Consider the following 16,858-nt stretch of genomic DNA (forward strand, 5'->3'; position numbering starts at 1 on the left):
CCAGAAATGAAACAGCGTTGCCTTGACTTTTGTTCTCTCTCTCTCTCTCTCTCTCTCTCATCTTTTGTTCGTCTCGGCACGTGTGACTCATCGTTTGCGTGAGTTTTGCCCTCTCCCACGTGTGCAGATCTGAACTTCTCAAAGATTTTACTTTCTATTTTCACTGCGAAATCCTATTTCTATACTGTATTTTATATTTATAAAATTATAATTATTTTTTTAAAATTATAATATGTTTAAAAAATTATTATTTATTCTTCAAAAATTATAACATCTTTAAAATTATAAATATTTTTTATTGTGTAAAGATATTTATATATGAGTAAATTACACTCAATACCCTTAGAAGTTCAGTAAAAAGATAGAGTTATTTTTGATATTTAAGAAATAAGAATGACTTTCTTGATATTTAAAACTTTAATTATAATATTTCTCTTATTATTGTTAAAATTATTAATATAATAAAAATACCTTCACATTTTTTCTACATTTCTCTTCATCCTTTATTATTTGATAAATTAATCAAAATTCGTCAATTTGTCGATCTCTTCTTTCTCTAATTTAGTGATGGCTAAAACATTTCAGAATCAACGAAAGAGAGAGATTCTAGTTAGTACTCCACAAAAAGAGAAGATAGGTGAGGGAAAAAATGTGATGATATTTTTCTTGTATTTTTAATATTTGTGGAGTAATAGTAAGGGCAAAAGTGTCAATACAATTATAAAGTTAAAGAAGGTCTTTCTTGTTTCTCAAATTTCAGTGTGTCCCATCTTTTTATGAAACATTAGGGGTATTGAGTGTGATCTACCTTTCCTAAAAAGTAATTGATAATTTTATGAAGAGTACTATTAATTTTTTGAAAAAGTATTTATAATTCTGTGATGGTCAAAATACTATGTTTAAATAGTATTATTTTTTTAATATAGTGTGGTAAAAAAAAAAAAGTAGAGTTTAAAAAAATTAAATAATATGTGTTGGGGTATAGTGGTAAAATTAATATTTTACTAGTTCTATATTAGAAGTCATAAGTTCAAAACTTGTTCATATAATTTTTGTTTTTTAAGTAAAATAGAGTATTTTAAAAAAGTTAAATAACTCATTGACTCGTGACTAAATTGCTCATTATATTTTAAACAGTATTAATAAACTCTTGTATATTTAGAGCCAAGAGCACATTAGCCATTACGATAAATATCGTTGTAGCATCATTAATGACTTTTGAATTCCATTAATTATAATCAAAGGCAAATTCATTTTAAACATGATTGAAATGAAAAAGAATAATTGTATAAATCTAAATTTAAGGAACTCTACTCAATTACATAACACCCAAATTGAACCCCAAATCCAAATTTAAAGAACCTAATAGAATTACAAACGTACGTCTCACAATGCTAGATGGCGATCATGAATGTTGTTTTGCTCTTTGAAACTCTTGAAAAGCAAAATAATGTTTTTAAAATGCAAGGTCAAGCTATCGACCACCTATGTTATTTGGTTGACCGGGCAAATGCATGCTCTTAACCAAGTATGGTTGATTGCTACTGCATCAAATTTGATCAACCAACTTCAACCCAGTCGACCATTTTTGTTATGTCTATCGATTGTTCTTTTTGGGTTTGCTTTAACCGATCGATCGTTTCTTAACCTTGTCGACCTTTTTTATTGCAGATATCTTTACGGCTAATTTTGCAAATCATTTATTGCGACCAACAGCTCTATTAAAGGCTATTAAATTCAAAGGATGTGAGAAATCTATAAATACTAGCATGATGGTGCATATAAAGGGTTAGAGAAACCATTGCAAGTTTCAGGTTTTATAATTTTATTTAATTACTCTAGTGATTTTAAATTTTATCTCAAAAAAGCTTTGTATATCATTTGTTTAAACCTCTTTGTTTAATGTTTGAGAGATATTGTAATGGAGAGATTTATCTCTCAAATCATCTCTTGTTGTAAAATTCATTGTACATTACCTAGTAAGATTGCTAGAGGGCCTACTTTGATAAGTATGAGGTTATATTCCTAATTGTGATACTAGAGGGTTTACTTGGGATCAACTAAGAGATTTTAGTGATTTTTTTAAGATTCTTAATAAGGAACTAAGATAGTGAATTATGCCATTTGAGCTGAACCACTATAAATTGGTTATGTCATTTTCACACTTATCTTTCAAGAGAATTTCGAACAACACATGTTTCTTCACTCTTTTCTCCTTTTATACTTGCTATTAAGAGAATGATACCTGCAAGAAATAACTTTCTCTCTCCTCAAAATAATCATTAGAATATTCAAAAATCAAGATAAAAGAATGAGAAAAAAATTAGAAAAATTTTAAAGCTTTAATAGTCAAATCTGTGCATTAAATGCATTTGTAATAGTTAGTATAACAGCTAGTTTTTTTAAGCTTCAGCACATTCTTTACTTGAGTACAAAGAGTTTGTAATCGAGTATTTTTTGTTTGCACTCGATTATTTTTAACAAATACTTGATTATTTTTGTTCTACAAAGACATGAAATAAATGCTCAATTACCACTCAAATATAATTGATTATACATCAATTTTTACTCGATTACAAATGAAAAATACTCGATTATAAAAGAATAATACTCGATTATAAATTTGATCACTCAATTACTTTCGATCTTAGCCAAAACTTGTAATAAATACTCAATTATATATAAAAGAATAATTACTCGAGTACAAAAGATATATTACTCGATTACAAAATTCAATCACTCAAGTAAAAGATACTCAGAAATTCTAACATATATTCACTCAATTATAAGAGAAGATCACTCAAGTATAAATAGACATTTACTCAATTATAAACATGAGTACTTGATTGCTTTTGTTATACCAAAGACATAACTACTTGATTACAAAAACATATTTAGTCGAGTGCAAACTCTTACATACTCGAATGCATTATAACTTGTAATCGATTATATGCTATACAAAATTGACTTACTCAATTATAATAGAATCTTATACTTGATTAAATAGATGAAATCATATACTCAAATACTTAGATCAATAGATTACTCGAGTAACATAGAATTTTTACTTTGATACACTCGATTAATTTTATGACTTACTAGATTAAAACTCTATAAAAAATTATCTTTAACATATTGTTTTGAATATCATCAAAATAATTTTCTTATCAACAACATCTAAAAAGTAACATAAACATTAAGCTCAAATACAAAACACAAGTGTTGTTTGTGAAAGTTGGTTAAAACTAACTTTCCAATCACATTCACTTGGTTACCTAAAAAGCTTTAATGGACCAAGATAATGAGATATTATCATCTCATGGAATTTCACTAAATTCTCAAAGAATAATAATTTGAGTACATTGAATGTTACTCAACTAAAATTTATTTATTTCTTAATCAAAGAAAGATCATTATACTTAGCACACATCATAACATATTTGTAATAACCGAGAATCTCTTGAGGCTATAAATGGTATCTTATAAAGGGTATAAAAGGAATTTTCAAAAGAATGAAGCTATAGGATACACTATCGTAGTCTTAAGTGATCGAAAACGACTAGAAGAAGTACCCCGAACCTTAGATAGCCAAGGAAAATGTAATTTTATCGACAAGTAATACGAGTTATGATTTTAAGCAGCAAAAAAAGTATGATTAGGAACAGTTTTCGGTATAGCTATTGGCCGGGCTGAGAAAACTGAATTAACATAGGGAACATCCGAAAAGTAATGGAGTATATTGAGGACCAATATTTTATGCATGGAACAACCCTCTAGCGATTTCGGGTTGAAACGAAGAGATTTAGGGTCAAAACGACCAAATCATGGGCCTAAATGTAATTTTCTAATTTTGCCCGAAGAAGGTCAAAACGATGATTTTTCAAGAATTTCGAGGATGAAATGAATAAGACAAAACTTTTGGGCCTTATTAGTATAGTTGGATTAGTCAAGGGTGTCATGGAAAGGGCAGAAATATCAATTGAAAAAACTTGGGGGCTAAAGTGTAATAAATCAAAAGTTGGCAGTGTGAATGCAAAGGAAAAATTCAGCCGCCACCTTCCACCGCATGTGGAGGCCGATTTCGGTGATGGGACAACTGAGGGAGGCTCGGGAGAGGTTGTATCCAGCATTAGGATGCTTGGGGACCAAGGTTTGGTTGTTGATTAGCTGAGATGTGGCCAGTTTTTGGGTATAAAAGGAGCCGAGGGTTTCAGATTTTTGGGGCATTAAATCGATCGCATTTTTGGATGTTTTCGAGAGAATGATTAAGGGGCTTTTGATCCTTGTATCAAGGAGAAGAGATTGGGAGCATTTGGAAGCATTTTGGGTTCGTTTGGAGGCCGATTGAAGCTCAGTCGGAATCTAGAGGCGATCCACCTCGCCGGACTTGCAACTGCCCGTTAGGGGCATCTTCCGATGGCATTTCGGCTAGAAATTGGTATGGTTGTGATTGACTTGTCAAGGGCTTGAAGGGGGTACCCTCAAATCGGCCATCGGAGTCGTCGACGGTGGCCAAAAATTTGGGGAAGAAAGTGGCGCGCACGGGCCACACTCCACGCGCTAGGCGCGTGAGGAAGTGTCCAACAAGGGCAATTCTAGTATTTTCTTTGGATATTTTTCTTAAATTATTTTAGGATTTATCATGTTGAAATATTTGGGAAAATGTTTGAGGAAATAATTATTTTGGAATTATCGAGGTGAAAATTGGGAGAAAAATAGAGGAAATTATGAAAAAATTGAGGAAAATGGATTTTGATATTTCCTTAATTAAATTTGATGTTTAGGAAGTGTCATGGCTCAAGGTTGAGTATAAGAACGAGTGTTTGTGACTTGGCACGCAAATTGAGGCATGCACTAGGATCGAGACAATCCGAATACGTTCGAGGTGAGTGGTTTGATTCTAGTCTTACCTTGTCTTGGAGGTGTCTTGGTGTGCGTATAATGAGTTCAGGTGAGCGATTTTACCCTTTCGAGCTTAGGTTGCATGTGACTGAACCGGTTCTGCTGAGCAGTTATACCCTCCAAAACTTGGGATTTTACACATAGGCATTTTACTTATGTACTTGTGGCATCGTGTGCATATTCAACATGTGGTATATTGCATCAACTATTTTTACTTATAAAAGAGTCTGTGCATAGCGTGTGATTTTTATATCATCGGGGTATTGGTTTTTGTGTCATGGTTATGTTCTTGGGGGACGAGATGGGGTTTTCTTGAGAATGGGACAAGGTTAATCCAGGTGAACGGGTAACACAGTAGGGCACTCGAGGATTAAGTATGTCACGGCAAGGTCAATCCCAACGGTGTGTGGAATGGATTTTCCACGGGAGGTTGAGTATGTTAGGGAGATTTCTCAAGTTAGACGTGTTGTTGTCGTTGTTGTCTATGTATGCCATGCTCGTATGTCTTTCATGCATTCAGTAAACTGTTTCATGCCATCACTTAGATGTTTTATCATCTAACTTGGGTTATGTCTTTGAAACATTCAACGTTCAAGCCAGGAATTGCTGCGAGGGCGAGGACGTGGCCAATTGAGAGCCAATAGTGTTTAGTTTGATAATTGTTATAACATTTTGGAGGCGTTAGTATTTATTTCGGTAAATGTATAAATGATTGTATGATAATGTTGTTATCATTTGGTGATTTTGTAATACGTATTTTGTTGTAGAAACACTATGTAAGAACCACGGTGTTTGATGTTAATATATCTGTTGTGTTATAATAAGTCTCATTTAGTTTTTAAGATTCTTAGTCTTGATTAGTTAAACGGGCAAGGCTGGGGTTCTCGGGATTCTATCTACATGTGAAGATTGTTCTTATGGCACCGCACGTGATGGACTTGAAAAAAAAAAAGATTCCCGGAGATTCCCTTATAGGGACGCGCTCGTGTAAGGCGGGGTGTTACAATATTTCATAGAAATATAATTACCCGAATAACTATTTGCTCACATATACTTTATCAAATATACACACATGAAACACACATAATTTAAATAGCTTACTTAATTGAGACAAAACATATATAAGATTGCAAATATATTGAGCATACTACATGATACTCAACAACAAAGCCCAACATATAACACAAATATGCATTTGCTTGAGCATCATGATATCTCACTTACAAAAATACACATAAGTTAAACAAAGCATATATATGATTTCTATTCTATAAGCCCTAAGCCATCATACACAAATACTATTAATGCATATTTTGAGTAATTCTTGAAAGATAGAAAGTTCAAAATTTTATTATTCAAATGCATTGAACTTAAACATAAGCAAATACTAGACAAGCAACACTAGGAAGTATTACTTGGCAAACATTCAACATTAGAATGATTTCCAGTACTTGAATGATTTTACTTACCAAGCAACATACATTATGTTATTTTACTCTTGATTTTGGTTTTGATGATAAAAAAACATTATTTTCTTGCTGCTTGTTGTCTCTATGCCCTAAATCATTTTATAAGATGATTTGGCTTCAAAATAAAAATCAATTTCAAATTTTGTCAATCCCATGTCAAACATTTTGTGTGCACTTGAAAAATCAAGTTTTTATATCATAAGATTCATTTGAATTTATTTTCACAATGAGTTCTAAAGTGTTGGGAAATGAAGCAAAAACCTTTTAAAAAGAAAGGCCAAACTGTCGACTGGTTCTAAGGAACTGTCAACCATTTTTAGCATTGCTATTGATCGGCTTTGATAGCCTGTCAACTGGTCAAAAGTTGGCTCTCAACCATGAGCGATCGACAACCACTGCATACAAACCAGTTGATCGTTTTTCAGCATGTCAACCAATTTTGCTCCTCATGTCGATTGATTTTCAAATTCTTATAATAATCTATTAACCAATGCTTAGAATTTGTTAACCGTTTTTCTTGCAAACTTCTCCAATAGATAGTTCTGGAACTCATTTAATGCATTAAAACTACCACCAATGGCCAAATTTTTCAAATGGCTTGTCATGCTCTATAAATATAAACCTCGTGGATCATTTAAGAAGCTTAGAGAATTTATTGCAAGCATTTAATTTTTCCCAACTACTCAAGTTCTCAATTGTTCTTCATTCTTTTCTTTATTTTAAGGCTTTGTTCTACAATTGTATTTATTGCTTCAAGCCTTGTAATTGTTTTGAAAGAACTTGTAATTCAGAGATTTATCTCTCAGATCTTATCATATTATAATTTTATTGTATTTTCCTACCAAATGTGCTAGAGGACATACTTTAATAGTAGGAGGTTGTAATTCCTAGTCTTGGGAACTAGAGGGCCTGCTTGTGATCAAGTAGGAGGATTTAGTAAAGGTTTTAAAATTCTTAGTGAGGAGTTAAAGTAGTGGATTAAGCCATTTGGTTGAACCACTCAAAAATTGATTGTTCATTGCTCTTGATTTCTTTGCCTTTATTTTTTTTTTCAAGCATTCTTATCAATCAATCTCATTTTCACTAAATCCTCTCTTTGAGGCAAAAAAAAATTAAAATTAAACCAAAGCTTTTAATCAACCAATTCATTCCCTTTCTTGGGTTGTGGTGCCATTGCTAAACAATCCTATCAATTAGTATTAGAACCAAGTTCCTGCTTTTTCAAAGGTATAACAAACTATGTCCCTTAACCCGGTGTGCTCTTTAGCGAGAGTCAAGTAGGTTTTTTAATTCTCTCTCATCACCGTTGATTGAATCTCTTTGAAGTCCTTTAGTCTCCTCAATTTGTTTTCCATGGACACAAGTTTTATTTTTAATTCTTCATTTTCGACCCCTAGGCCTTAAAGTTGTCTCTCTTCTTTTCCCTTAAATTGCAAATGCAAGACTAGAACTGACAATGCTCCTACTATCAAAATTCCACCTTGTGCTCCTATGTCCTAATTGCAAAGGTTTTTTCTTTAAGCAAGCATGGTTTATTGCGTTCGCCACAACTGTAACATCCCGTTCGAGCGATAGGAAGGACTGAACCAATTTACCCTGATGGGTCTACGCGAACTTCCCAGGGGGGTCACCCATCCCTGGATTATCCCAGGTCAAGTACGCTTAACTTGGGAGTTTTTTGCCTACATTCAGCCCAAAAGGTATCCAGCTGATGTTGTTTCCTTTCTTACACTATCCTCGATATATACTAACTTTTTTGAGCTCTCGGGGTATTACATTCTCCCCCTCTTAAGCACATGACGTCCTTGTCATACGACCTTACAACCGGTCCCAGATCTCTCCCCCTTGCATGGCCCATGTGGGATTCGCCTAAGGTGCCTACATTCACCCCCCATAGGTGCCTACACACCCCCCTCAGGACTCAGCCTCCTCGCTGAGGTTTGCCCCACCACCGCGCTCAGAGGCTCGGGGGTCGACTCTGATACCACCTGTAACATCCCGTTCGAGCGATAAGAAGGACCAGAACAATTTACCCTGATAGGCCTACGCGAACTTCCCAGGAGGGTCACCTATCTTTAGATTATCCCAGGTCAAGCATGCTTAACTTGGGAGTTATTTACCTACATTCAGCCCAAAAGGTATCTAGCTGGTGTTGTTTCATTTCTTACACTATTCTCGATATATACTAACTTTTCTGGGCTCTCAGGGTATTACAACAACCATGGCCTAAACCCCTACAAAGAATAAGAAATTGTGTCAAAATAAGCATCTAAGAATGAGCCTTAAAATGAAAATCAAAAGAGCACGAAGCTCTTACCTCGACTAATAGGCATTCTGCCATGTCCATGTCCTTGGGAGCTTACTTGAAATTTTTTCTTCATCCCAGGGTAGGATGGTTGAGTAAATCAACCTTCCTTGACCCTCAGGTCAATCACTGAATCTATATCCAATACCCTAGGACTTGTGCGAAAGTTCTTATCATGAAAACAACGCCCGTCGAGCAAAGTTATCTCCCCCTACACGGAGGGCAACTTAGGTAAGATTGATAGCTGTTGGGGATCATCCAACTACAAAACTTATCTTTTATGGTTTCATAGAGGACCCCTCATTGTCCAGAAAAGTTGGCATTTGTCTAAGGTTTCAGCATCTGGTTACACTAACGCTTCCAATGTCTCTACCTCTAGTTGCTCTGCAAAGGTAGTGATGTCTTGCAAAGATTCTGAAAGTGCTCCCTCCGTCAACTCACAAGGCTCTCTTATTGGCTATGAGATTATTGGTGGAGGGATTGATGCTTGTAGGTGTAAGGATCCAGCCTCTTGCCTCGGTCTTTTATTTCGTAAAAGGTTCCTAAAACCTTCATCTTCAGTAGCCTTCATTCGTTGCTCATACTCTCAACCAGCACAAGTACACTTCTCCACGATCTGCTCTTTCATAACATTCTTCAACCAATTCATTTTTCTCAACAAAAGGATGGTGTGCTATCTAGTAGGTGAATCAATTCCCTTCAAGAGGAACTGTGCTGGGTGACCACTACTCCAATGAAAAGGTAAAGGCTTGAGCTCTTTTTAGAAAGTGAGGTTTTTTAGGATGAGCCTTGTGTGCAAAAATCTCTACCAGAGTAAAAGGACAATAAGGACCTTTGGGGACCACTGGCTATTTACAAACCCCGACATTCGAAAATCGAATTGAGGCGTTATCATTATGCATATGCCTCTTTTGATTCCCCTTCGCACCCTTTTTCAATAAGCTCTTCATATTTTCTCTCTTGAACAATTGCCTCGCATTCTTTCTCTCAAATAATGCCCCTTTCTCTTTTCTTTCATAGTCAAGGTGTGCACCCGGAGTGAGCCTTGCCTCTTTCAAAATAACTCCCCTTTTTTTTCTACTCTTCCCTTTAACTTTTAGCCAGAGCAAAGAATGGGGAGACATTGTTGTGGCATAGCCTACTAGGAGTGTAAGAGCCCCTAACCAGATATCCCGTTAGCATAGGAAACCAAAAAATATGGAGATGTTAACATCACAACATAATCCTCAACATGACACAAAGACATATATACAACACAACACCAAGGGGTAATAGACACCCTCCAAACATGCAAAAGCTACAAGACTCCCCTAAGACTTGATGGTTGGGACTGCCTTGTACACTCTGCTATCTGATAACTTAGACACTACCACCCTCGTCGCCTGGCTTTTGCCTTCCCTTTACTTGGAATGATGTAATGCAAATGTGAATCACAAGACTCAACAAACATAAAGAACAAAAGAGTAATAGAGCTGAGGGAAAAACCCAAACCACCTGCATAACACGTGATCAAACACATACACATCCATACCATGAACCACAACCATGTAGTAAACGCATAAATATACACACACATAATGGTTCTTGGGGCCCATATAAGACACATTGATGCCCAAGTCTTAAATCCAAACCTGCGTGCTGCCATGAACTTGTAAGCAAATCAATGAGCCACTGCTCCAAAATTCGCACCACGTGCCCAAGTCCTTATACCAACATACCGAGTCAAAGCTCCAACCACATTAAACCGAGTCGAAGCTCTCACACTAACATACCTAGTCGAAGCTCCCTCGAGATAGTCCTCCCATTACTTGAGCCCGTGGATGTACATCTCATAGATAAATTCACCGCGCGCATCAGTAACCATGTAATGCAACATATAAGAAATGCAATGGCATAGTAAGCATAAACATGATACAAAACCCCCACAAAACCAAACATCAAGCCATGCTTCACCCACATAGTAATACATACGCAATGCAATGCTTGTGCACAACCCTAGTCATTCTAACATGCTCGTGCCTAAGCATTCATAGTATATGGCTCCTTAATGATGCAAGCCTGAGCCCCGACTTCACATCAACATAATTAAAGGTTGTAAAATACAAACAAGGTAGGATTGGTCGACAGAATCTTGGGCATCGGTTGATAGTTTTTGTCTTAGGGGAAACTGATCGACAACTTACTTGAGTCGATTGACAGTTTCCTCCCACAATACCAAACGATTGATAGCCTTGTCAAATCGGTTAACAGCCCCTGCAACCAACAACCCAAACAACAACATAAAGGACCCAAATTGCACAAACCAGCATGCATTCACCCAACTAGAGCCTACCCCAACATGGTTAGGCATCATTCCATGAAAGAACATAGGGAGAACCAAGCCCTATTCAACCTCTTGGAAGAAATACAACAAGATTACACCATAAAGGAGCTCACAACTCAAGAGACCCAAATGAGACTAGAAAATGGAGAATTTCAACCATAGAGAGGGCAAGAAGGAAGATGAACTTGCCTTAAACAACCTGAAAGTGAAAGAAAGGGGCAAGAAATGCTCAAATGTGGCCTTTTTCTTTTTCCTTTCTTTCTTCTTTTCTTCCTCTTGGTCGGTTGCTTCTTCCTCTCTTCCACTTTTCTTCTCTCTATTTATATAGCCTCTTAGAAGATGTAGGAATGACCTTGCATGTGCCAAAGTCTTCTAGAAGACACCCACCGAGCTCCACCACCGCTTAACCAACCTGAAAGTGGTTTGGGAAGTTGAACCTGGTAACAATTGGTTGACAGTTTTAAGTAATCTATCGACAATTTCTTCAATCGGTTGACAATTTGCAATAATCTATCGATAGCTGCTGCCTGCAACCATCTCCCTTTCTTACACACTATAAACATACACCAAGTACACTTAAATACTGCAAAACCCTAGTCCCCAATAACGGGTTATTACAAAGAGAGTCATTCCAAAGTAACCAATGCATTGGCAATCCCGGAGGAAACAATCCCTTCGGTAAAAGACCTTTTCAAGGTCAAAGTATCCCTTTCTTGAGAAAGCCCTTGATCGCCTATCATTTATCCGAGACCCGTTTCTTGGACCTACATGATTCCTCTAGTCAAGCCGTGCTCTTGAAAGAATCCAAGGAGATACATCCCCCACCTCTATGTCCACTTCCTTCTGAATGTCTTTCCTCACTGAGGGAAGGGGGGTTCTCCCGAAGGCCTTTTCATGCTTAATTCTGGGACAACACTACAGACAAGGAAAATACAACACCATTTCTTGGGAAAGAGCACCGCACCCTTGCATGCATGTGTCATGTGTCCTTGTCCTTCCTTGATCCTATAAATAGCCCCAAACTCTCTAGTTTTAGGGACAAGTCTAGACAAGTGAAGTTCGCTTCAGTCAAGTAACAACCCTAGAGCGATATTGTTCACATTTCCCCCACACAACATTTTTGCATCTTACTACTTCATCCTATATTGCGTGACGACCTCATTTGACTTAAGTATTGGAGGGCTTGCATTAGAGAAATCCCTACATGCCTCAAACTGTTTTTTGTCTTGCAGATCTACTCGTAAGATGAAAGATTTCTCGTCGTCTCTTAGCAACCTCAATTCTTTTGACTCCACAACTCTCCTGGCCAGTGGATCGAGCCTTTTTTGGGCTAGTAGACTGGGTCCACCTCGGATGACTTCATTCTCTCTTGAGTCTTGCAGTTAGGGAAGGAAGGCCAAGGAACACCTTAGGTTCTTCTGGTTGCTCATTGAATTTTCTCATAATAAATAAATTTTAATTGTTGTATCCCGACAACAACACCTATCACACAATTATCCTCATGCAATGACTAAGAAACCCCAATGCTAACAATTGGTAATAAGTCATCAGTCATCAGTCATCAACAACTAGAGATAAAGTGGTTATTAGAGAGAAAATGAGAAAAATATCTTAAATATAAGGACAAAATGGATCATTTTGTTTAATCTGTTAATGTAAAGAAAGGTGTATAATGTTCTAAAAAATACAACGGTGGTTAATGTCTTTTAACAAAGCCTCATATTGTGTAAAATTTATTCAAAATAAAATTATATAATAAATAATTACTACTGAATGAGGATGGAACATAATTAGATGAAATAAAAATCAATAGGAAATAATTCATTTTGTTTAAGAGACATATTAGTAATGATATAGAATAAAAATTGATGAAAAGTATTTTCATTCAAATCTTCATTTTTTTTTGCTTGCCCAACTCTAAAGAAAGAGAGTGAACAAAATAAAAATAAATAATTTTTTTATTGTTGTGTACAAAGAAAATTAACATTTATATTTTTATAAAAATTTAAATCTAGTTGATAAAAAAATCAAATCTAATTTCTTTTATAGATATTTTATGAGCTTATTATTGTGATTTATTATTTAATAATTTTTCATTTAACCATTATCTAATCTCTCCCTCTTTGTTATCTCGTCCACTCCTTCTTACATGCAAGAGAATATTTATCCTTAGTAGCTATAGGACACAAGAAAGGTAGGATTTTTGATTTTTTTATTTCTTTATATTTAAGCATTGGGTAATTTTATGCATTTTAATTTTAAAGAAATATATATTTATTATATTTTATCTTTAATTATCAAATATTTTTATTATTTGATGATAAATACATTGTGCATTAAAATATTTTATCAAATACTTCAAGCACGTTATGTTTATGTTACATATTTTCTTAGTATATAAGAAATTACAAAAAAAAAAAAAAATGTTCATATTAACTTATATGAGAAAATTCAAACCCACAATCTTATATTTTTTTCATGAGAGGTGGATTAATCTGTTAACCAAATGCTAGTTGTTTTAAAATGTTGCAATTTTCAAAATGGAATGGAAATAGTGAAAACAATAGCTTTTCAAAAAATATCTCTATAGAGATAAAAAATAGAAAACTGTGTTCAAAATAATTTTTTTATTTTCTGAATTAGAGAATAGACAACAAATTTTATATTTTACAAATTTGTATTAGACTTCTATTATTTCCTTTATAAATTTTAACCATTTTTTCTCACTTATTTCCATGGGAAAGCATGGTTTTCTAACAAACAGGCCTTGCTTCGGATCTTCTAATTAAGCCACACATCCTCTTTATAGCATATCCTTCAGCTTCAACCCCCTGCTTCAAAGGATCGCAGATTGTCAATCTCTTTTCTTCTCAGATTGTTGGGCTCTCGTCTAAGGTTTTCTTTGTTTTGGGGGAAAATGGCAATGGCTGGGAGTTTGAAATCATCAACAATTCCTCTCATGCAAAAGATTTCAAAATCGACTGACCCTTTCTCTACCATCCATCATTCCTTGATTCACATATCCTGAGATATTCCAAAACTTGCAATTTGTTTGCTAATTTCTTTTCTAGTTCTTATTTTGAACATGATATGTCTGCTAGTTGACGGGCTTTAGTCTGTACTTTGAACTTTTTTCATCCGACAAAAACAGTTTGTAAAGATGGCTTAAAGATATTAGTAGGCCAGCTTACAAACCATTGCAAGTGGACAATGGATGAAGTTGATTGGCTTGTTTGGTCTATAAGAGAAGGAAAATGTCCCAATGAGTTTGGACTATAGGTGGTTGGAGAAAAATAAAGGTCCAAATTAACTTGGCGTTAAGTGATGTGCCTTAATACTAAATTTAGATGACATCTAGTGTGTTTGTAAAATTATATATATGATGTATCTTTATATATATTTAATAAAAGACAGGGTTTATTATCATTCATTTCACTCCACTTTTGTTGTATGAATGAGTTCTTGAATTTCCTGTTTGAGAATCTTATTCTTAAACTTGTTAAGAATATTTGACCAGATTATTTGATAATGAGAATTCTTAAATATTTCTAGTTCTTAGATTAATCGGACGAGGGACTCTAATTAGTCGATTATGAATTGACACAATGTTTACTATTTTGATTAGTATGAGTTACTAATGTTAAGGGGGGTGAGTCACATACCATATGATACGGTAATGTCTAGTAAATTTGTGGGTGGTTGTTGGAGAATAATGTACTGAATGTGACATCGATGACTGATTACATGGCATTGTGAATAATGATCTTATCATCAAATTGCAATTATGTAACTGATCCATAAACTTGAATTGATACGGTTGTCTTGTGTATTGGTTTGCGGGATTTGCTAATTAATGCACCGAACCATTCAATTGCAAGGTCGGGACGTTTATTTATATGGTTTCATATTGCTGGTGTATGGAAACAAGTGCTCAGGGATAGAATATGTCACCCTTATTTTGATGAGACAAACGTTCTATGTGGTCTACTGTTAGTGTGACGAGAAAGTTTTTAGCTAAGGCAATATGATTAATAGAGAAAGAGTTTTCAATGTGTCATTTAGTCACACTAATAAAATCTGATACACAGTTATTGAGTTTATAAGTTTATCACACCATGACTCTCACTCGGTCAGGACGTTGAGTGATGGAAGGATTGTATTATATAGTAATCGTCAATTGTAATAGGCTCACAAGTTTGATTTCATTACCTACTATATTGTACTGGACCATTGCTAGATACTTCTCAAGACCTTTCAGGTCATCACCAAAATATAGAGAGATTCTCGTTATGGATCGAGGTGTTTCGACCAGCGTGAAAAGGTTTTGACACTATTTAATTGCTATTGGGTAATGAACCTAGAAAGTCACACATCATATAGTGTGGAACCCGGTATTGGTGATATGCACCTGTTGTGTCTCAGACATTATGAATAGTTAATGGTGGTTTATAATAATGTCCTTAAGTGTTAATAACTCGGTTCGTTAAATGTTAGAGAATCGGATACTAGTTTCATCAGAGGGATGTCGACTACTTCAACACAACCGTTCGGCTGCCTCAGGTGATCGATAGGCTGAGGGAGGCGATCGATTGTTTTTCCATCTGGTGGAAATCAATCGGCCTTCTCTAAGGAACCGGTCGATCATTTTTGCTACCCTAGTCGATTTTAATGCCCTCCATGAGTCAATCAAGTAGCGGGTGTTGGAGACAAATTCTAGAGGTAGAAATTGGGCAGAGACAAGAGAGATTTGTGAGAGATTCTCTAGTCTTCTTCTTCTCTCTCTATTCTTCTCCTGTTATAGTGTAATAGTTACGTTGAGTGATTCTGAAAAGTCTAGGGAGACAGATGGGTGCTGGCAAATTAAAGTTCTCAAGCTAGCATGGGATGAGGACTGGGATGAGAACTGCAACATGGTATCAAATAGTTTGCTAGGTGTGGACGGATTAGGCCTTCCACACGGTGAGGAAGATTCGGTCTCAGTGTAGAAATAATTTCTACACCCACCTGATATCGGGCGGTTTGTGATTTATTGTATTTTATATAATAAAATATCATGTTGCATAAATACTCAAATTGTGTATGATGTGTGTATTTATTTATTTTACTGTATATTTTTAATGTATAATTTTTTTTAAAATTTACCAACATCATCATACGAGTATTCCAACACTTAGCCTAGCCAAAAACAATTGAGTTGGGCTTTTATGTCTTCCTTTTGAAGTAAATCGAGCTTTATGAATGTAGTATCATTACATTTCTACTTGATTTTTCAAGGTGAGAATTGAATGTTAGGTGTTGTCGTAAATGTGGACAGATCATGGCAGTAAACTCATAATTGGAACTAATTGTGGAATGGATAATAATTTTAAGGACTAAAATAAGGAAATCCATTTTCTCTTTTGCCCTTACCCCTCAAATAAAGAATTTTAGAGTTATTATTTACTTAATAAAAATACAATAAATGGTTTTACAAAATAGACAAAAAAATAATAATAAAATATATGAAAAATCAATGTTAGTTTATTTTTATTTTTTGTTAAAAAATAACACAAATTTAAAACACATTCTCTTATTTTTTAAAATTTAAAATTAATTTTATATTTGATAAAAATAAACGTATTTTTTATTTTTTTCTATTTTTTTATAAAAACAAAAATAGAAAAATAGAAAAAAATTCTTTAAAAAACCTTGGAAACGGTGTCTCAAAATTTTATGCTTCCTTAACTATCCAATGTTAGAGGAACACTTCAAATACATTTTGCAGCAGCTTGCAAGTAATAATCTAGTTGTAGGTATATGCGAGCGATCTTATGCTTTGAGTCTCATACGGCTTTAAAGACAAACACACAGCCTCTTAGT

The sequence above is a fragment of the Diospyros lotus genome, chromosome 10 (assembly GCF_014633365.1).
Source record: "Diospyros lotus cultivar Yz01 chromosome 10, ASM1463336v1, whole genome shotgun sequence".
Taxonomy (NCBI): domain Eukaryota; kingdom Viridiplantae; phylum Streptophyta; class Magnoliopsida; order Ericales; family Ebenaceae; genus Diospyros; species Diospyros lotus.